We start from the raw sequence: 23,858 nt of genomic DNA on the forward strand, positions 1-23,858 counted from the left end.
AAAATTCTAAAACTTAAAAAAAAAATCTAATAAATTTAAAAAGAATCTTAAAAATCCTAAAAATTCTAAAACTAAAAAATTAAAAATCTAAAAACTTAAAACTTAAAAAATTTAACATTTAAAAAATCTAAAACATTTAAAAATCATAAAAGAATTCTAAAAACTTCTAAAAATTTAAAAATTCATAACATTTAAAAAAAAACTAATAATCCTAAACATTAAAAAATTCTAAAAAAAAATTCTGACTAAGGATTTAAAATGAAATAAATTAAGGGGTTTTCGCTTAAACATTGAACTTTTTAATGTGGCCTATGGCCCATTAAAATTTTCGATTTTTTTAGCCCGTTGATTTGTTTTACTTCTTTAGTTATCGCCTAAGGAATAATTAAGATTTGAAGTTGAAGTTCCTTAGTGTTATTAAATGCATATTTCTCTATGGTCAAGGTGCAATAAACATTTTAAATCATATTTGGCTATTGGAGAAAGTTAATTGAATCTAGATCTGGGTAGTGAATGAAAACCATTTTAGATCTGGAATCGTTGCATGTTACAGTTTTGGGTGTTTATATTGATCATACTTGATTATTCATTATTCGTCACGTTGAAATTGTTCTGGATAACTTGCTTTCTTACTCAATCTGCGATTACTTGAACATAAAGGCATTGGTCTATAATTGTTTCTATCTTGTGGTTGTATCATGGTTACATTAACGTTTAATCTATTCATCTGAATTAATCGAGATTCATTTAGAACCATTAGGTTGTCCATCATTAAAATCTCCTAGAGCTCGTGTTCCACAGGCTTTCTCATCCATTTACCTTAGGGACTAAGCCCCTTGACTTGCCTAGGAGAGAGTCTAAACAGAGTAAGGATCAAGAGTGGCAACGCTTACTCTGAGCATTATTGCGGTGCCTAGACACTTTGTGCGACAACATTTTTGGCGCCGATGATGGGGAGTGATTTATTGGGCCTTGGCTTTATGACATTCATCATTCATCTTTTCATTTGAGCCGGCAACGCCAACATTTTTTGGCATCGTTCATCTAATCTTCCGCCATTCATTAGCCTGACAGACAACATAACATTTCTTGGCGTCATTTTATCTTTTTTTCGCTTTATCTTTCGTCATCTCATTAATCATTTCAACTACACTTTTAGCACCTAAACATTTCGGTTCGTTTCTTGTTTGGGTGGCGACTCCACTTATTCATCCCCTTATTTCTCAAACAAAAAACCCTCCCTTGTATCCAGTTGTTTGCCTTTTGGATCCTAGAGCTAGATTCATGTTCAAGTGGCGACTCCACTTCTTTCATTTCTTACAAGAGTTTCTACTAGAGGCTTGCTTCTTGTGGATCTCTTGATTTTCTTGAGCAGGGTTCTCTCTCTAGCATCCATTTGGTCCCTCATTATCCCTTCAAGCAAGTCATCATGGATGATTCATTTACCCCGTGTCATTTTACTGATCTTCTCCATGATATTCTGAAAGTGGCCATTCATAAATTGTCTTTGTTCTCAGGTGGTGATTCAGTTGCTATTAGAAAGCATCTATGCAGGTTTACTCATACAATACTCGGATATTGTTGTTCTCCCCAATATGATCATGAAGATGTCAAAATGCGTCTATTTGCCTTTTCTTTAGAGGGTGATGCTTTGAATTGGTTTAATAATTATCCTGAAAATTCATTCGCTTCTTTACAAGACATTGTCAATGCTTTTACAGATAGATATGGTTATCAATATAGCCCGCCTTGTGCCCCTAAAATTATGCAATAGAATGAAAGTGATTTTGTAAAGGATCTAGCTGTCAATGAAAGATTTCAAGACAATTCTCCATATCAGAATGTGCCATCCACTTGTACCGCTGCAGATCAAATCCATGACAGTGGGAAAACAGGGACAAGTTGTCAAATCAGTGCTGACAATGAAAGGGAAAATTATAAGCAAATTGTAGAAGAACTAAAGCAGTTGGTTAAAGACATGCAGTACAATCAAACACAACTGGTAAAAAATATGGAGCTTAATCAAGAAAAATTTGTAACTTATTACATCAGGGATATGAGAACTTTATACACCCACTTGGAAAAGCGTGATAAGGAGATGGAAATCATGAAAATTAAACACTCCGATCACATAACCGACATGCAAAGTCAGCATGCTAAGGAAGTGGAAACCATGAAAGCTAATCATGACAGGGAAATTAATTCTATGCAAAGCAAGTTATTAGCCCTAGAGGAAAATATGACGATCATGGAATTCAATCATTTAAATCAAGTGATTTCAATGGACGCAAGTTATCCAAAAGAAATAAGTTTGATTCAGAACAAGTTGTCAACTATGGATGAAGAAATGACCATCATGAGATTAGATTATAATAATCAGCAGGGAAATCATAAGAAAGAGATAAACTATATGCAAAATTGTTTCATGGGCATGAAAACAAAAAATGATAAAATTATAAAGGACATGGAAGTTGGTCAGAGATCTCTTCAGAATAGATTATTAGCCATAGAAGAAAAGGAGGTACCATGTGTCATAAATACAGATGGAATACATATCATTGAGAACAAATTAAAAATAATGGAAGTTAATCATTCTAATCAGATGTCCATTATTCATAATCAAATAAAGGCTATGCAAGCTAATCATGTTACTCTGCAAGAAAGATTTGTGAAAATGGAACTCAATCAAGCAAAGTTAATAGTAAGACATGCCAGAGAAATGGGTTCATTACATAAAAGGCTGGAAGAGAGGAAATCACAGGTCCTGTCTTGTTGTGAATATCCTGTGAAAAATCTATCACTGCAACAACTGATTTACTTTTACTACTTATTTCATCATAAGTAATTCATGAAATTACTTCAACAAACATATAAACACTACTGCAGATATCACACCATAATACAAAAACAAACATATGCACACATTGACACAGTTATTTTGGACTAATGTCCCCGAAAAAACCCAATGTGGGAAAATCGATGCAGCATGGGAGAATTTTATTATTCAGCAATTTTCTTGTACAACAAGGTGCCAAACTAGCTTACCCACAGATAGACAAACTTCCAACACTTTTCTAAACCCAACGTAGGCCCTACTAACCTCTGCTACAGCCTAAAACCCTCTACGTCAGCCTACTGAGGCTCTGTGCAGCCTCTCTGGGCTTCTGTGTCACTCTTGCAGCCTATGCGTGGATGACGCAGGCCCTTCTGGCTCTGCGCAATCTCTGCTGCCTCTACCTAGCTTCCTCTGGCTCTACATCTGCCTCTTCTCCACTAATCTCCCATCTCTCTGTTCCGTACTTGCTGCCTCCTGACTGCTCTCCAGACCACTGGTTCAATTTCTCAGCAAACCCCACTTCAGAAATTGAACTGACTAGTCTCCCTCAATGTGTCCTCCAAGTGCCCCTCAAGCCTCCTCTTATACTTTTTTTGTTGACATCTCAACGGCCGAGATTAAGTCCCTAATCAACGGCTAAGATTAGATCTGGCTTGATCCATGTCTTTTGGACCATTCTAACACAGATTCATATTAATACACATTAATATTTTTTTCCCCTAAATTTAAACTTAGGAACTCCATTAAAAATATTAATTATTTTAATATCTCCTAATTTGTTTAGAATTTGTCCAAACCCTTTCTGGGTATTGGAAATATCATATGCTCCAACCTCTCCACCAAATTTCGTGGCTAGAGCACATCCAATGCTACCCAAAATCAACACTCCCTCTTAGCGAGGACTGTGCTCTAGCAATACTCCTCACTGAGTATTACTCTGATCATTCCACATTGGTGTCTGTGCTAATGCTAGGCCTTCCTGCCCAACATCCTCTGCACTGCTGCCTCCTGTATTTCTGCCCATGACTCTGCTACTGCCACTGCTGCATCTGTACAACAGCTCCCTCTGCATCCATGCTACTACTGGTCCTTTCTCCCAACACTGCATCAGCACTGCAATTTCCTCTGCATCAGTGTTGTTGTTGGTCCTTTCTCCCAACACTGCATCTGCACTGCAACTCCCTCTTCACTACTTCTAAAAGGGGTTCTTTACCATCCCCATCTTTTCCCTGAAGTACTCAAATTTTGACTTTCCAAGGGCCTTGGTGAGGATATCTGCCACTTGTTCTCATGTAAGAGTGTGGCTCAACTGTACAGCTCCTCGTTGGACACAATCTCTGACAAAGTGACACCGGATATCAATATGCTTTGATCTATCATGAAATACTGGATTCTCGGAGAGTTTGATGCAACTCTGATTATCACACATGATCCTGGTCGCCTCCATATTTCTTCTTAATAGGTTTACCAGCAGTTTTCTAAGCCATATGGCCTCACACGACGCTGTGCTTGTTGCCATATATTCTGCCTCAGACAAGCTCAGAGCCACAGACTTCTGTTTCCTACTGCATCAGGAGGTTATTCCTGATCCAATGTTGAAACAATACCTAGAGGTACTTTTCCGATCCACTGAACTTCCTGCCCAATCTACATCAGTAAATCCACTCAACCTAATATCCTTACCCTTGTTGTACAAGAGCCCATAATCAACTATTCCCTGCAAATACTTGAGAACGTGCTTGGCTGCTGCCCAGTTACCCTCTTTGGTTCCACCATGAACTAACTGAGGGTGTTGACAGCATAGCAAATATATGGCCAGGTGTTGACTAGATACATCAGGGCCCTATCAGCTGTCGATATAGGGTGGGATCGACATCCTTGTCTTCTGATGCACCAATCTTCTTCCAATTGGTGATCACTGGTGTAGCCATAGGTCTACAGTCTCCCATCCTAAACCTTTTCAGGATTTCTATAGCATACCCTCCTTGCCCAAGGAAGATTTCTCCTTCCTGCTGCCAAACTTCCAACCCTAGGAAATAATGCATTTGTCCCAGATCCTTCAAATCGAACTCTGTGGCTAGATTCTTCTTGTAGTCTTCAATGAGTCTGGATGATCCTGTCAGGAAGAGATCATCCACATATAATACTAAGATAAGTGGCTCGCTCTCGATGACCAGATAGTAGAGATTCGCATCCGCATCACTCTTGACAAACCCCATCTTCTGCAGGTAGCCATCTATTCGACCATACCACGCTCTTAGTGCCTGCTTCAGCCCATACAAGGCTTTCTTCAATCTGCATACATGAGACTTCTTCTCATGAGTTTCAAAGCCCTCTAGTTGTTCAATGTATACTTCTTCTTCTATTACCCCATTCAGAAATGTCATCTTGACATCCATCTGATGGATCTCCCATCCCATCTAGGCTACAAGAGATATCACGGTCCTAATAGATGTATACCTGGCTAGCGGGCCGAAGGTTTCCTCATAGTCAATCCCTTCCTTTTGAGCATACACCTTAGCCACAAACCTGGCCTTGTATTTTTCAATACTGTCGTCCACAGCATATTTGATCTTGTAGATCCATCTTGAACCTACCACAGATCTATCTTGAGGCCTTGACACCACCTCCCAGACATCGTTTACCATTATGGAGTTATACTCCTCCACCATCGCATCTAGCCAGACCTGATGTTGAGCTGCCTCCTTGAAGCTGGCAGGCTCTCCATCCTGAGCTACTAACCCCTGATACTTGTTTGGTTGTTTTCGCTCCCTTTTACTGTTCCTTGGCTCTCCAATGAAGTTCTCTGCATCACGAAGAATTTGATGAAGTTCCTTGCTGGTTCTTCCTCTACCAACAGGTGCTTTTGTTCACTCTCTTCCTCATCCTAAGAATCTTCCTGATCTGAGGAAGGATTCTTCACTTCCATTGGTTGAAGAGGCATGACCAATGGATCGTCTTTCGACTGCTCCTTGGAAGGCATTTCGTGAGATCTTCTGCAAGCTTTGTCCTCCATGTACTTTACATCTCGTCGTACTACTACCTTCCGGCTCCCTGGAAGATAGATCCTGTATGCCTTAGTGTTCTCACCTTATCCTGCTAGATGCCCTTTTTCTGCAGTCTGATCCAGCTTCTTCCTCTTTTCTTCGGGTATGCGACAATATGCCAAACTCCCAAATATCCTGAAATGACTGACTTCAGGTGTCTTCCCAATGAAGACTTTTTCTAGACTAGTCTTGCCCAATGCCCGATGAGGAGCCTTGTTCTGAACGTAGACAGCTGTGTCGCATGCTTCTGCCCACAGGAATTTTGGCATATCTTGATCATACAGCATAGCCCTAGCTGCTTCTACAATAGTCTTGTTTTTCCTTTCTGCCACCCCATTCTGCTTCAGATTGTAGGGAGTTTCCCACTCTCTTCTGATGCCCTCCTTAGTGCAATAATCAATGAAGTCCTTATCGACATATTCTCCACCATTATCTGAGCGCAACACTTATTTTCTTACCTGTCAGATTCTCCACTAGAGCCTTGAACTACTTGAATCAACAGAAAACCTCATCCTTGGTTTTCCGAAAATAGATCCAAGTTTTTCTTGAGTGGTCATCAATGAAGGTAAGGAAATACTCTGCACTGCTGAGAGCTTTGACAGACATAGGTCCGCAGATATCTGAGTGTATCAATCCTAGTCTTGGCCCTGTAGTTGCTTATAGGAAATGTTGCCTTGGCATACTTTCCTAGAGCGCATCTCCTGCATACATCATCTCGTTCCGTACTCAGATTCGGAACTCCTGTTACAGTGCTCCTGAGAATTCTCAGAGCTCCATGGTGCAAGTGACCCATCCTTTTGTGCCATAGTTCATTCAAGTTTTGTCCCCATGACTGCCTATTAGTGCCATTGGAGATTCTAGTTGTAATATGTGCAACCGATTACTTTTGATCCCGATCTGCACTTTTCTTTTTCCAGCTCGGGTGTTTGACGTATACCTTTTCCTTGATGAAGTAGACATCATAGCCCTTGCCTTGTAGTTGTGACACAGAAAGTAAGTTCATCCCCAATCCTAGCACATGCAACACATTTGTGGCACAGAACCACTCTCCCGATTTTGTCTGAAAAACTATGGTATCCTTTCCTACTGGAGTACACTTTGCCTTGTTCCCCGTGGTGATCTGAAAGTTCATCTTCTCTTCTCGATATTCAGAGAAACACTCCCTAATTCCCATCATATGCCACGAGGCTCCACTGTCTATATACCATACTTCTGATGATGTAGCACTAGTCGTGCACACCACTTCTTCTTCCATTCTGGTAGCCAACATAGAGAAATCGAAATCTCTCTCTCTTGTGCAATCTTCTGAAAATCTGTGTGAGTCTCCTGAGGTGGATGCCTCTGCATCGTGGTCTTGACCCATAACTGAATTTCCCTTTCTGTCTCTGATTACTTGCTCTGATACCATGTGAAAATTCTATCGCTGCAACAACTGATTTACTTTTCCTACTCATTTCATCATAGGTTGTTCATGAAATTACTTGAACAAACATTAAAATAAATACTGCTGCAGATATCACACTATAATACAAAAACAAACATATGCACACATTGACATAGTTATTTTGGACTAATGTCCCCGTAAAAAACCAATGTGGGAAAACCGGTGCAGCATGGGAGGATTTTATTGTTCAGCAATTTTCTTGTACAAAAGGGTGCCAAACTGGCTTACCCACAAATAGACAAACTTCCAGCACTTTTCTAAACCCAGCATAGGCCCTACTAACCTCTGCTACAGCCTGAAACCCTCTGCATTAGCCTACTGAGGCTCTGCGCAGCCTCTCTGGGCTTTTGTGTCACTCTTGCAGCCTCTGCGTGGATGATGCAGGCCCTTCTAGCTCTACGCAGTCTCTACTGCCTCTACCTGGCTTCCTTTGGCTCTGCGTCTGCCTCTTCTGCACTGATCTCTCGTCTCTCTGTTCCATACTTGCTGCCTCCTGACTGCTCTCCAGACCACTGGTTCAATCTCTCAGCAAACCCTGCTCCAGAAATTGAACTGACTGGTCTCCCTCAATGTGTCCTCCAAGTGCCCCTCAAGCCTCCTCTTATACTTTTTCTGTTGACATCTCAACGGCCAAAATTAAGTCCCTAATCAACGGCTAAGATTAGATCTGGCTTGATCCATGTCTTTTGGACCATTCTAACATAGATTCATATTAATACACATTAATATTTTATTTTCCCTAAGTTTAGACTTAGGAACTCCATTAAAAATATTAATTATTTAAATATCTCCTGATCTGTTTTGAATCTACCCAAACCATTTCTGGGTATTGGAGATCTCATGTGCCCCAACCTCTCCACCAAATTTCATGGCTAGAGCACATCCGATGCTACCTCAAATCAACATATCTTGAGAAAGAGGCTAACTCCATTAACAAAGATTTAACTAAGAATGACATGATCGAAGGAGAAATTAAAAAGGATCAAGTTATAACTCATGACACCTGTATGACAGATCCATCATTCTTGACAGAGCAGACGCAGAATGAAGAAAGACATGTCATACATATCTTACATACTTCATCTGGGAGTTTTGAAGTAGAATGTTCCACGTCATCGATGATACAGCCTGCCACAAAGAAAAAACACAAGAGAAAGAAAATGAGAAAGCGATTTGATGCATCACATGGCCGCGAGCAGCTTGATTTTTGGATAGGAAAAAGTCCTACCATATGCAAGATTGGACATGGCACATCCGAAAAACAACCAACAGATTTGCTTGAAAGCAGGGAAATGCTCAATATGCACTATATTGAAAGCATTTGATTCCATGGGGCATCTTTGTATTGTATTTCTAACCTTATGCCCTGTTATTTCAGTATTTCATTTTGTAGTTAGACTTGTGTTTTTCATGTTGTTAGACTAGTTAATAAATGAAGAGCTTATATCTTTCCTATGCTTAGCATTATATGATGATTTTTGGAAGCATGCTACTTATGTTGTGTATTGCGTGGATGCAAATTCTGGATTCTCACATTCCTCCATTGCAGCAACGTGTTCCCAAGTAGTGCCAGATGTTGGACACTATGTGTCAACGACCCATAGCAGTACACCCCCTTTTTCGCAAAAGGGAAAACGCCCGATTGACGTGCTCATGCCGTCCAGCCATCATCATCAGCTTGATCATCATCTTATAATGTAAACCCATTCTACAGGTGTATAATGTAAATAATCTCAGCAGATCCGTGTCGTGTATGTAATCATTTAGGTAAACCTACTTTTCTGGTAACAATCTACATTCCGGGAGGTTTTCCTCTTCTTGTGGCTCTCTTCTTGCTGCCCACACTCCATCCATTTGCCTGCTCCGTATAACCCTCATATCCACATCCTTTTCACGCTGCACGCTCCATGTCTAAGCACCTACAAACAACAAACACACATAAGCCTCTCCCCTCTGCTTTCCGGCAGTAGCTCTCCCTTTTGTGATTTCTCCTGCTCCCTCAGCCCTCTCCACGTTGTATCTTAATGCCCTAATCCACAGTTCTATCCTTGTTGCACCCTGCATCCTTCTATATTCGTTGCTTGTTCCAGCTCCCTTGGTCTCCCCTCCATCCAACCTTCAGCCACCTGTCCAAACCCTCGCAGTCTAATCCTTTCTCCCTATTCGCGTGAACCCCATCTCCCTATGGCTCTGTCCGGCCCTCTACTCCTCATGCAAACCTGCAATCACCAAAGACAATTGGATATTTTCTTTTATGCATAGGTATTTCGTTTATTTCATTTGTATTTTAGAGTTAGGGTTAGCTTATGTATATATATGTTTTAAGTTTTATTAAATTAAAGCTAAGTTAGGATTCATTAAGTTTCACAAAATTTCGATATTTGTTTCCTTTTTTTTTAGTTTTCATTTCATTTTTATTTTAAAATTCTAAAACTTAAAAAAATCTAATAAATTTAAAAAGAATCTTAAAAATCCTAAAAATTCTAAAACTTAAAAATTAAAAAATCTAAAAGTTAAAAAACTTTAAAAAATTTAACATTTAAAAAATCTAAAAATTCTAAAAAATCTAAAACATTTAAAAGTCTTAAAAAAATTAAAAATTTAAAAACTCGTAACATTAAAAAAAAAAAAAAACTAAAAATCCTAAACATTAAAAAAGTCTAAAAAAGATTGTGACTAAGGATTTAAAATGAAATAAATTAAGGGGTTTTCACTTAAACATTAAAATTTTTAATGTGGCCTATGGCCCATTAAAAATTTCGATTTTTTTAACCCGTTGATTTGTTTTACTTCTTTAGTTATCGCCTAAGGAATAATTAAGATTTGAATTTGAAGTTCCTTAGTTTTATTAAATGCATATTTCTCTATGGTCAAGGTGCAATAAACGTTTTAAATCATATTTGGCTATTGGAGAAAGTTAAATGAATATAGATCTGGGCAGTTAATGAAAACCATTTTAGATCTAGAATCTTTTGCATGTTACAGTTTTGGGCGTTTATATTGATCATACTTGATTATTCATTATTCGTCACATATTGAAAATTGTTCTGGATAACTTGTTTTCTTACTCAATCTGCAATTAACTGAACATAAAGGCACTAGTCTATAATTGTTTCTATCTTGTGGTTGTGTCTTGGTTATATTAACGTTTAATCTATTCATCTAAATTAATCGAGATTCAATTAGATCCATCAAGTTGTCCATCATTAAAATCTCCTAGAGCCCGTGTTCCACAGGCTTTCTCATCCATTTACCTTAGGGACTACCCCCCTTGACTTGCCTAGGAGAGAGTCTAAACGGACTGAGTAAAGATCAAGAGTGACAGCCCTTACTCTAAGCGTTGTCGCGGTGCCTAGACACTTTGTGCAACAACATCTCTTAAACATCAATATTCCATTGATCCGTTTATTAGCTCCATTGAAGAATTAATGACAATTTAACTGTTGATTAACGGACCTGCTCCATGTTATTCATTATATCCCTGTTTTTCACAAAAACCGTTACACGGTGCATTCCCATAATCTGCTAGATACTTGAAGCTTGCAGCGAAAATGACAGATTCATCAATCAACCGAATTTTCAATTCTGTTCAGAATCAAGCCGACATCCAGGTCCACCTAATCCATTTTTAGTTATACTGTTTTTCTATTATCACTGTGTTTCAGACCAATTCTTCCCATTTCCATCAAGTTCAGCTTGCAATTCATTTAACAAAATGCCTCCTAAGGGAAAGGAAATTGCAAAAATCCAAAATCCTCTCATTCATCCACAAGTTGACTTCCATCATACTCCCCTGGTCGACAGAGACTGTAAAATCATTGAGTCTTCCTCTCAATTTGATTTATATGAAATCTACTGCTAGATGGAGGATCAGTTAGTTGATCAAACAGATGAAATAGGACTTTGGGACTCCCACCTTCCTCATTACATTTTCCCTCAGATACACAGAGCACCTGAATTTGTTAGGAAATGCCATGAATCCTATGATCCCAGTCAAAGAGCTATCATTTCACCTACAAGAGAAATCCTCTATTTCATCAATGCTCAGTCTATTGAACAGATGTTGCAGGCCCCAACTATTGCACCAACCCATCCTTTTTCTCATGAAAGCCTGATAGAAGCCTATCAAAAGCTAGATTTCACTAAAAGATCTCAAACTCTTGAACTTTTCCTAGTTGTAGATAGCCCTCTGCCTAAAAGAAACCCTCCCTATGATTCATCCATGTTCCCAGACAGAACCAAGCAAATTACCACTATTCTTTCTTATCTGCTTGGTTACAATTCTGATCAATATGTAAATGAAGCCATCATAGGTTTCTTGTCTATCTTTTCTGCTGATTCCAAACCCACTGTTCTCTATAATTTTAGCCAATTTCTAGCTGAGGCCATCCATGAACAATTTGTCCAGTTTAATACTGAAGAAGTATTCAAGTATGCTTCAGTACTTGTATATCTTTTTATATATTTTCAGGGAGACAAGTTTCCATTCACCTTGCAGAAGTTAGATGAAGAAGGCAATCAACAATCAATGATATTTTGGACTTCTATGGGAATGAAGGAGAAGGAAGAATTTACATATAAACATTTCATAGAATTGTTTGTTCATCCAACTATAAATCTTATGAGCAACACTCCAATACCAAGAACCAGTGATGAAATTGTGAAAGTATTGCAGCTGGTTGATCAAGCCACAACAAGAGATTGGTATCTTTACCAAAACTATACAGAAATCAGAGTCTATGGCTGTGAGCTTCCACCCTACAAACTTCCTAAGTACCTCCCTATTAGAATTTTTGCATTAGAATATATTAGGCAGAGGTTAAATGCAGATGAAGTACATTTTGTGGCTGCAAAGAAGAAATCACAATTCAAGCTAAGGGCTTAGGTTGGTCCATTCATCTGTAACACTAGAGCAGCAGGAGAAGAAGTAGATAGGTTATTGAAGGAAATGAAGTTTGGTCTTAGCTTCACTTGGTCTTATGACCCAATGGGAGTAATTTCAAAACTCAGGGTTGAAAATAAGTTTACTCCATACCACCACACAGTCAGGCCTGAAATAGAGCAATACAAAAATCAATTAGAATGGAAGGAGAACACCCTTCAAGAAGCTGAAAAACAGGCAGTCTCTACTTCAAATGTACAAACTCCACTTGCACAGGAAAAGACAGCTAAATGAGGAAGGGAAGAACAATCATCCCCTACAACTGAAGCATCAAGCCAAGGCTTTAGAATTGTACATAGAAAGAAGAGACCTAGGATCTCTGTGAAAGTTAGTGCAACAAATGAGTCATAGAAAACAACATTTGATGGACTTGGAGAGAATTTTCTTTTTACACAGTCTGGTGGACAGTCTACTCAGTCCCCCACTCATTCCACTACTTCTCAGGAACAGCAGGTGATTCAGACCAGTGGAAGTAGTCAGAAGGACAAAGAAGATGATATCTTTCATGTCTTCAATGAAATTAACTAGAAAAATGAGGAATTGAAGTTGAACACTTATACTCAATTCTGGAAACACTCTTCCAGTTCTCAAGCTAGACTTCTTTTAGTCTTTGACTCTGAAAAGGGTAAGATGCAGATGGCTTTCTTACAAGCTCAAATTCCACAGCCCAGGACTCCTGCACATTATCAAAAGCAAACCTCCTTTGAGTTTAATGTAAAATATGTACATCCAATTGACCAAATTGAGATGCACAAACAGACTGGCCAAATGATTTCTTCCACTTTAACTCACACTGCCATGAGTTTGTCAAAGTTGCAGGTCACCTTGGCCAATACACAGTCACAACTCAAGTTGGAAAAAGTTTCCTCATTGGCAAAGGACACCAAGATCAAATATTTGGAAGATCTGGTGTTGAAGATGGGATATGATCCCTCAAATATAAATGCTGCAGAAGAACTTGTCAGGAAGAAAAATGTTGAGCTCTCAGCATTAAGGAAGTAGCTCAAACTACCAGCTTCTGAGGACCCAATGACTAAGGATATTGAAGAAACTGAGACTTAGAAATCTGACATGATGAAGCTCATCATGGAACAAAATCTGCAAATAAAACAGATGGAGGAGCAAATGGAGAAATTGGTCAAAGAGAAAGAGGAAGTTGTGAAAAGGGCTCAAATTCCAATGGATGTAGTTCCTCTTGCAGCAGTCTCTATAACCAGAGTTTCTACTTCAGGCACAACAACAACTACAGGTATAGCAGAAGGAGTTGAACAGCTTACTGAAGCTATTCAGAACCTGTCTATTCAGACAGTAGAAATCAAGAAGTTGCAGGATGAACTGAAGGAATTACAACATATGAAAGCAGTTGCAGACAGTTCACATGCAGCTGAGTTGCAGAGGGAAAAAAGTCAAATTGAAGTATTGCAGAAAGAAATTAAAGAATCTTACCTTGGAAACAAACTGGGTTTGGAAAAGGAGATTTTATGGGAAGAGATTACTGAATCAATCAAGGATATCTGGCCTTATATCAAGATAATCTTTGATCAAAAAGACTTGTTGGAGAAAGCTTAGGAAGCTATTGAAACTATCTCCAAGGAACTTGAGGACATGCCAAAAGTTGCCACTGAGATAATCAAGTTTCTGAATTCTAAAGACAGCTATGAGCTTGAAGAATTAGGTATAAATGACAAGACAACAACCATACTGGAAGTGAAGAAGATCATTACAAAGAAAAACCTCATTCTTCAGTTGGAGGAAAAATGCAATAGTGTTAATGTCATAGTTCAACGATTTTTCAGCAGGTTAGAACCCTTGACCAGCAAGGGTTTGCCCTCTATGCTTGTGATAAACGATAAATTAATGCCCATTGAAGATTATGTTCAAAAGCTTACAGAGGTAGCCACCAATGCAACTTCAGTTTCAAACATAAGAGGTGCAACAACACCAAGGGTTGTGCTTAATGCACTCAGAGATACCTTTTTCATCCTAAATGAAATCAGACATATATTTTCAGTAAAACCCACTTTTACTAAATATACAAAGATGGATGAAGTTTATCGAAGGGTAACTAAGTTATCTATCCTAGATAAGAAACGCTGGGAACAGTTAATTGATTTACTTGACTGAAAGGAGGATCAAACAACATTCAATATTTCCAGGAACAGTCATCAACAGTTCAACAATTTTCAGCTTTTCCAGGAACAGTCATCAACAGCTCAACACCAAAATAGTGACAGATCGACTATCAATTTATATTCCTGATTTTGTATTGATCTATTTTTGTAAATTTCTTTAAGATATTTTCTTAGCTCTAAGATTGTATAAATAACTCCCTTCCACGAGTTATTAAGGGTTGCACCCTTGAAGAAACATTTGTAAGCATTAAATGTACTTGGCTTTTTCTGAATCATTAATAGCAAAGCAAAGGATTCTGAGTTTTGATTCATACAGTTTTGTGTTCCCTGTAAGTTTTCCAGTTTTCATTCACTGTGTTCTTTCTTCATATTCTTAAGTTTTACAAAGATAAACAGGTAGGAATAGTTGTGTTTCAATTTACTCCTATAAGCTTTTGAAGTGATCATCTTTAAAGAGAATGAATTATATAAACTGTTTGTTTAACTAATTCCCTCTAAATCATAAAATCATCAGCATCTTTTGTAATCTTAGGCATATTTTGTTAAACTTTCTGAACATTGTTTGAAGGTTTTCTTACTTATGGTTATTTAATTTTCTATTTGAAAATTGTAATAGTCATATCATCTTTCAATTTATGCTCATCACCAGACAAGCTATATCACTGTGTGGATTTTAATAGCAGCCCTCTGTTTAAATATTAATACTATTCAAAAAGGTTAGGCATGATTGTTTTAAATCTGTTTCATACATTGGTCCTCCAAAATTAAAACAAAATCCCCCAAAAGTTAAAACAAATATCTTAGATTCCCTAGCATGATAGCTGACCATTATCATCTCAGAGATACAACAACTGGTTCTGCGTCCCTCTCTCCGGCTACTGCGCTGATCCTCCTAGTGCTATCTCTGCCTCTCTGCTTCTATATTCACTACCCCTCAGCTGCAACTCTGATCACTCTGTCAACTTTCGCAACAAACCCAACCCAGAAAGTCGAAATCTTGATCTCTTGGTGTGCTCTCCAAGTGACCCTCAAGCCTCCTCTTATACTTTTCTCATTGACAAATCAACGGCCGAGATTAAGTCCCTAATCAACGGCTATGATTAGATCTGACTTGATCCATGACTTTTGGACCATTCTAACACAATTTTATATTAATTCACATTAAAATTTTATTTTTCCTAAATTTAGACTTAAGGTCTCCATTAAAAATATTAATTATTTTAATATTTCCCAAATTATTTAGAATCTGTCCAAACCCTTTCTGGGTATTGGAGATCTCATGCGCCTTAGCCTCTCCACCAATTTTCGTGGCTAGAGCACATCCGATGCTACCCCAAATCAACAACACTCTGTAATGGCCTTGTATGGCTATATCACTGTGTGGATTTTAATAGCAGCCCTCTGTTTAAATATTAATACTGTTCAAAAAGGTTATGCATGATTGTTTTAAATCTGTTTCATACATTGGTCCCCCAAAATTAAAACAAAATCCCCCAAAACAAATATCTTAGATTCCCTAGCATGATAGCTGACCATTATCATCTCAGAGATACAACAGTTGGTTCTGCGTCCCTCTCTCCGGCTACTGCGCTGATCCTCCTAGTGCTATCTCTGCCTCTCTGCTTCTGTATTCACTACCCCTCAGCTGCAACTCTGATCACTCTGTCAACTTTCGCAACAAACCCAACCCAGAAAGTCGAAATCTTGATCTCTTGGTGTGCTCTCCAAGTGACCCTCAAGCCTCCTCTTATACTTTTCTCATTGACAAATCAACGGCCGAGATTAAGTCCCTAATCAACGACTATGATTAGATCTGACTTGATCCATGACTTTTGGACCATTCTAACACAATTTTATATTAATTCACATTAAATTTTATTTTCCCTAAATTTAGACTTAGGGTCTCCATTAAAAATATTAATTATTTTAATATTTCCCAAATTATTTAGAATCTGTCCAAACCCTTTCTGGGTATTGGAGATCTCATGCACCTTAGCCTCTCCACCAATTTTCGTGGCTAGAGCACATCCGATGCTACCCCAAATCAACAACACTCTTTAATGGCCTTGTACGTCTTGAGGAACCTCTAAGGACCTACCAAGGGTGAGTCATGAGTTGCCTGCAAAATCCTTTCCTTCAATTGGGAACTAGGCAACAAATAAATTTTGCCTTTGTAGTAAATCACCTCATGCATCACCCTGTACCAATCATCCACCACACCATCAAGGTTCTCGCATGCACACTTATACTTGCAAAACTCAGCCAGTAGATGTGCTCTCCAATCAGGGGTGATGTTCATGAGTGAGAGGGTTGCAGGCCTCCTAGACAATGCATCTACTACCATGTTCTGTCGGCCCTTGACATATTTTATGTGAAAGTCATATGCCTAGATCTTGCTAACCCATTTCTGCTCTCTCTCCTCCAACTTCTTCTGCTCTAGCAAGAATCAAAGACTATTGTGGTTAGTCTTCACCTTAAACCTATTGCCCACCAAATATTGTCTGAACTTGGCCAAGGCATGCCTGATGACCAGCATTTCCTTGTCGTATATGGAGTATAATCTCCAATGCCCTCCCCCGATGCATCACACTCCAACACGAAGGGCTGTGAGAAATCCGACAACAACAAAACTGGGCAAGAGCTCATGACCACTTTAAGGCGCTCAAAGGCCTCATGCGTAGTGTCTGACTAACTGAAAGCCCCTTTTTTGCCAGCTTCATAAGGGGTGCAACCAGCTGGGAGAATCCCCTCACAAAATGCCTATAGCACATGTATATGCCCAGGAACCCCCTCAACTTTGTGATGTTCCTGGGTGTGGGCCAATCAATGATTGTGTGGATCTTCTCCTAGTGGACTCTAACTCTGTCCTCTCCTATCACATGCCCCAAGTATAGCATCTTAGTCAACCCAAACTCACACTTGGACATCTTGGAATAGAACTGTTGCTCCTCCAAGATGCTTAAGTCCTACTCCAAGTGCTGCAGGTGTTCCTCCCAAGTCCTGTTGTAAATGAGTATGTCAACGAAGAACACTGGGACAAATCTGCAGAGGTACTTGCGAAACACGTGGTTCATGCAAGATTGAAATGTGGCGAGGGAGTTGGTGAGTCCAAAAGGCATCACCAGAAACTTGAAATGCCCATAATGGCACCTAAAGGCTATCTTGGGAATATCCTGCTTGCGCACCCGAATCTGATGGTACCATGAGCGCAAATCTATGTTAGAGAAGTACTTGGCTTCTCTAAGCTCATCCATCAGCTCATCTATACGGGGTATGGGGTACTGTTTCTTTAAGGTCTTCTTGTTCAGGGCTTGGTAGTCGATGCACATCCGAAGGGTCCCGTCCTTTTTCTTCACTAGAACTTCTGATGAGGTAAAAGGGCTAGTGTTGGGTCTAATATGCCCCAACGCAACAACTCTTGGATGGCTCTCTCAATCTTGTCCCTGTAGGCCTTAGGGTGCCTATACAAGATGGTGATGACTACGTGAACCCCCTCCTCCAGCTCAATAGTATGCTCAAACCCCTAGTATGGCAGTCTCCTAGGAGGAATCTCCCCAAAAACCGTCGAATGCCTCTCTAGAAGTGTCAGGATGTGTGGATGTACTAGTCGCCGCTATGTCCGTCTCTGAAATCCTGAGCTCCACTGCCCACTCTATGTCTCCACACTACAAGTTAGCCTCCATCCTATGAGCAGATACTGTCTGGGGTGTGTAGGAGTGCATACCCCTCAACACTATCAACTTCCCATTTGGGCCCATGAACTCCATCTCCAACTTCTACCAGTCGGTAGTGACCTGTCCCAATGAATACAACCACTGGACCCCCATCACCACATTGGTGTCCAGAACATCAACAACAAAGAAATGATCATTGACGAAATAGTTCCCCATCATCAGTGTCAAGCTAGGGATGTATCTCATGCACTGCATTGTCCAGTCTCCAGGTACCAGCATCGAGAACCCCTCAAATGTCTCTTTGTGTATGCCCCTCCGCTCCACCATCTGGGCATCTATAAAGTTGTGGGTAGCCCCACTGTCCACAAGTACTAGCACATGTTACCCCTACATTGTATCCCTGATCCAAAATGTCAAGTACTTCGGAACTCCCCGAAGTGAAGAAGCCAGAATGCCTCCATAAGGGACGAATGAGCCTCCTCCCTGAGGTGGTGGTGGTGGTGATGGCCAACCCGCAAACTGTGGTCCCCCATCTTCGTGATCTATCTCCTGCCCAACCTCGTCCTCTAGCTCACGATCAGAGTACACCTCAATGTAATGGGCCTTTCCCTTGGTGCACTTGTGCCCCGGTGCCCAAGGCTCCTAGCATGTGAAGCACAACTTCTTCCTTCGGAGGTCCCTCCTAGCCTCATTGTCCAACTGGCCACATCCAATCTCAAGTTGAGGCTGACGGATGTCTCGACTCCCTTGAGGATCCATGGGCTTGGTGGGCACAAAGGCCCTAGTTTTGGGTACAAATTCAATCATGTCTCGGGCCTTGGAAATAGTGTCCATCAAAGTAGTGGGCTTGTAAGCCCTCACCCATCCGCACAAGGGCTCAGCTAACCCCTCTACAAACAACATAATCAACCGAGCCTCTGAAATATTTGACACCATCACGATCAGTATCTGGAACTTTGAGATGTAGACCTTTGTGTTTCACGTCTACCTCAAGTGGGCCAACTCCCTGAAATGTAGCTCAGGGTCATTCCTGTGAAATCTCTCAATCAGCAGCCTGGTGAAATCGGTGTAGGAATTAATATGGATGTGCCCTAGTGTGATCAAGCCATGATACCACCACTCCTATGCATCCCCCTCCAAATGTAGTGTAGCAAACCGGATAGCGTCTGCCTCTCGCATGGGGTTCAAGTGAAAGTAAGTATCTAACTTTTGAAACCATGTTCTCGCTGAATTTTTAGCTAACCTGTCATAATTAGGGACTGTGACTTCCCCACTATCTTATGCACCTCCTGGTTAGACTACTCTCCTTTGTAATGAGTCCCAGCTCCAGTCACACACCTCTCCATCAGGTGAATGTACTCCCCAAAACACATCACTCCACTGATCCTTGGGTCTAGCCCCTCAAACACGTCAATACCTAAGGCAACTGAATTCACCAGATTTGCAACCAGGTCAGGCTCTCTCTCCTGCTCTAGCTCACCTATGAAATGGGGCATCATAGGATGGCCTGTTTGGCCACGCAAAGAGGTGTTAGGTGGTTGATATGTACAGCTTCCTCCCCCTACTCTGGAACCCCCATCACCTTGGGGTTTGGCCACTTGCCTACCATTCAGCTGTAAGCCCATCACTTGTTGCATTATATCCAATGTAAGTTGACCTTGCCTCAACATTTGTTGATTTGTCCTCAGTAACTCCTCTAGAATCTAGTCCTATCCCCCCTGCCTAGGCTGCTCAAGACCCTCTTGGTTCTCCATGTGCCCTCTGAAATTTTCCAACTCTGTATTCGAAAATGGGACTTGTGCTCCCTCTCTACCTCGACCTCTACCACTTCCTCTACCCTGACCTCTCTGAAAAACAACTCCTTGGTACCTGGGTCTCATCACCTACTATTATCTCCCCCAGTGTTGTTAAAAGCGCGATTAAATCGTGCTTTTTTCAAAAAAGCGCGCTTTTTCCCTAAGCCGATTTAATCGCGCGTTTTATGGGAAAAAAGCGGCTAAAAAAATTTTTGCCGATTTTTTCGAAAAAAGCACTGGGTTGCCGGGACAACACGATTTTATAAAAAAAAAATTGGTTTTTCATTTGGTCATTTGGGTTTTTTCATGCAATTTTTTTGGAAAGAAACAAATAATTTTTGAGTGGGGCAACTTAATGATCAATTCTAGGCCCTAGTATGGATATGCTATTCATGGTAATGTTAAATTCTTAAAGTAAAAGTGACATTCTCCTTAATCTTCATTTTCATCCTTTTACTTAAATTTTTAACATTACCATGAAATGACTCAGGATGTTTGAGAGTGGTTCCAGCCTCATTGGATTTCATATGGAGAAAGTAGAATTTTAGATTTCATTTAAAATCCAGCAGACTTATCAGTTTTTCAGGATTTCAGGATTGGGAGATTGTAATGTTTCCAGGTGACACCACCTGCTTGGGATACCCCTGCCACCAGTAGAGGACGTGGTCTACCTCCTATAGCTCCTACTTCTAGTTCTTCAGCTTCTAGAGCACATCAGACTCAACTGTCATCTCCACCAGCACAGGCACCAGCATCTACATCTAGAGGGAAAGGGAAACCTGTGGCATTTTCTCGCAAGAGGGGCAGAGGAAATCAATAGGATTAGACCTCATTTTATTGTATATGACATTATGACATGATGAGATACATTATCATATTTTTTGTTGATATTTTGAGGCTGAGTTGGGACTCAGGAGTCAGGACTTACTATTCAGGACATGATTCAATGTTATGTGTGATTTTAGCGCTAGAAATGATATTAAACATCTTATATATTAGTTTTTTTATCATATTTATGTGTCAACGTATTTATTTTATGTTGTAGATGGTTTAGATATTAAAAAAATTGAAAAAGAATGAATATTTTTGTACCAAACGCTTTTTTCCCGCTTTTTCCGATTTTTTCCGCTTTATTCCCGGCGCCGATTTAATCCCGCTCGCGCTTTTCACAACATTGATCTCCCCACATTGGCCAAGAACATGCTCTGATACCACTGTAAATTCCTAATGGAAATATTCAGCGTATAACAAAAACATGCACTAGACAATAGCAAAGAAAATAAGACAACACAAAAATACAACACATCTCACAGATTTAGAACAATTGTTGAACCATTTTATTAAATTTTGAACTGTAAGGAGTACATATAGCAAGGAACAAGTGCACCTAGGCTTGCATAAGCAAGCTGGAGCAAACCCAGGTGAAAGAGATGTCCCCAAGAGGTAGAAAACTTTAGCCCAATATCCTTTTGCGTAGACCCAGAAAATGGCAACTGTTGTTGAACTAGAAATGTTGAGAATGACCCTTGGGGTGCTTGAAATTACTTGAAAATGCAGTTGTAGCTTCTCCCAAACATACTTAACCAAACCCAGAAAGGAATTTTCCCAACTCACAACCACCAATTGATCCACAAAATAGTGTGAATTGCCCAGTGAGATAGGCAGTACGCACTCCTGGAATTTAGCTGTAAATTCCCTCCAAATACCACCAAGAAATCTCTCCTCTCCGGGAAATTGTTCTCCAAATTTTCCCTCTCAAGTCTTTCCCTTCTCACAGCAAAATTCCCTTGCTCCAAGCCCCTGCGAATTTTCCTAGCTTGATGCCTGTGTAGGCCCTTGGAAACCAAAATTCTCTCTCCAATACTCCCCCACTCTTCGGGCTACAAATCACCTCAAATCTTCAACGATTTTCCCTCCAGACCAACCACAAATTCCCCGGAATTTATCTCCCTCTCCAGCTAGCTCCCCCAAGAAGTGAGAATTGTCCTCTGCGTATTGGAACTTGCAGAACTGGGCGCAGACCATTGATCCCTGCTCCCAAAATTCACTAAGGTGCTAGGAAACTCCCCTAGGGTGGCACTCTAGGTCCACCAAAGCAATAGTTGAGATCTCCAAAGCAATAGTTGAGATCTCCACCTGGAAATCTCTTTGTGCTAAGCAACACTGTGTTGGCAAGGCTAAACAGCTCAAGCAAACAACTTGGTTTAGAAATGAAATTGACAAAAGCCCCAAATGATTCCCCCATCTTCTATTTACAATTGTTGCCTCCATTTTCTCTTGTGGGCCCCCCATTCCACTAATTCGACCTCCTTCCTTTGTTCCCTCTCCACATATTCAAATATTCCTCCAAGGGGTGCATATTTCCTTGAGGGGTGGTCCCCACAACCCACCAAACTCTATTTTTTACCCATCTTCCTCAATTTGGTACCAAAATTGTATTAATCCCAAAATTGCAAAATTGTGGAACTCCATCAGCAGATTTTATTGAGAAGGACATTAAAATTAATTTAATTTAATTAACCAATTCTCCTAAGTTAGGAAAATATTTAATAATTGGTTAATTAATATAATTAAGGCATTTTCCTTAGAAATATTTTCTAGGTTTTGGAGATAATTATCCTCCTATGTTTCTTTGCCTCATAGGCACCAAATAGAGACTAGAACACCTATCTGAGCTACCAAAAACTAACATATAATCCAAGAGAAATCATGCTACAAAAAATACCTACATATCATCAAGATCATTGCCTATATTGGGATCCTCATAATTGATATCAATCTCTAAGCATTAAAATAAGATACAAGAAGCTTAACATGTCAAATTGAGATTGTGTTTGACCGATCGGTACAATTTTACTAGGAACATGACAGATGAGTTCAACAATCAATGCCACCAACATCAAGGTACATAGAGGGCTTGGTGCTCTTGATTAAATGTGAGTTTTATTCCCAGATACATGAGAGGATTCAATGGAAACATTGCAACCCCTCCAATCTTGAAAACTGTTTAGTTTGTTGGATTTTGAATGGATCTAATATTCTACTTTCTTCATATGAAATCCAACGAGGTTGGAACTACTCTCAAACATCTTGAAACAATTAATGGTAATGTTAAAACGTGAAGTAAAAGGATGAAAATGAAAGATAAAAGGAAATGTCGCTTTAACTTACCATTAGTTACGTAGCATTAGTATGGCCCTATGGTTGAATATTAGGTTTCCCCACTCATAAATTATTGTTTTCAAGAAAAATTCATGGGGGAAACCCAACCCTTTCTGGGGGGGATGCCCACAAGCACCCATTTTGGGAGAATGCATCCCCCACATTGTAGAAATGTTTCCACCAACGTCTCCCTATGTTTCTCCAAAAGGGGGATGTGGGGAAACATATCCCCAGACATTCCCTTGTCCCGACAGTGTAGGAAATGTGGGGACCCAAGTAGGGGAGGAGACAACTTTTCCTACACCCAATTAAAAAAAAGATAGTCATAGATGCAAAGAATCACTTTTTCAAATCAATCTATGCTAATGGCCTCCTAGGCCTTCAAAGATGCTCTCAACAAGTGTAATCGCCAATATCGTGCTTTATAGCTTTAATTTTAATAACTTTGTACACATGAATATAAACTAATGTGCATAATAAGTTGATAACATTTAATTTTTCATAATGTACTATTACTCAACTTTTAAACATAATGAAAATTTATAATTTACCAAATGATTCAGAATTTCAGTGTAAAAATTATGGGCAAAATATTTACTATTTAATAATGATTACTTAAATGTAAAAGACATAGAAACATAGCATGCTTAGGTTAGGTATTTCAAAAAAATGGAGTATTATTGTAGTGCATGTTTCTCTAAAACTAAGCAAACGTTTTCACTATGGATATAGAATGGTTGTGTATGTTTGATTGTTGGTTTCTTTGCTTTTAACATCCCTTGAGACTTACTTGATCAATGGGAAATCTTCACTTATAATCATAAT

At 39.6% G+C, this 23,858-nt stretch overlaps 1 protein-coding gene across 4 annotated transcripts in view; it reads right to left on the reverse strand.

Moving 5' to 3' along the window:
* LOC149218265 (uncharacterized) overlaps positions 1-23,858 on the reverse strand; it is a 503,060-nt gene that overhangs the window by 132,515 nt on the left and 346,687 nt on the right. The gene's annotated exons all lie outside the window — the stretch shown is intronic.

This window comes from Pinus tabuliformis, chromosome Q (assembly GCF_031772625.1).
Source record: "Pinus tabuliformis cultivar Carrire ecotype Pingquan chromosome Q, CPIR1, whole genome shotgun sequence".
Lineage (NCBI taxonomy): Eukaryota > Viridiplantae > Streptophyta > Pinopsida > Pinales > Pinaceae > Pinus > Pinus tabuliformis.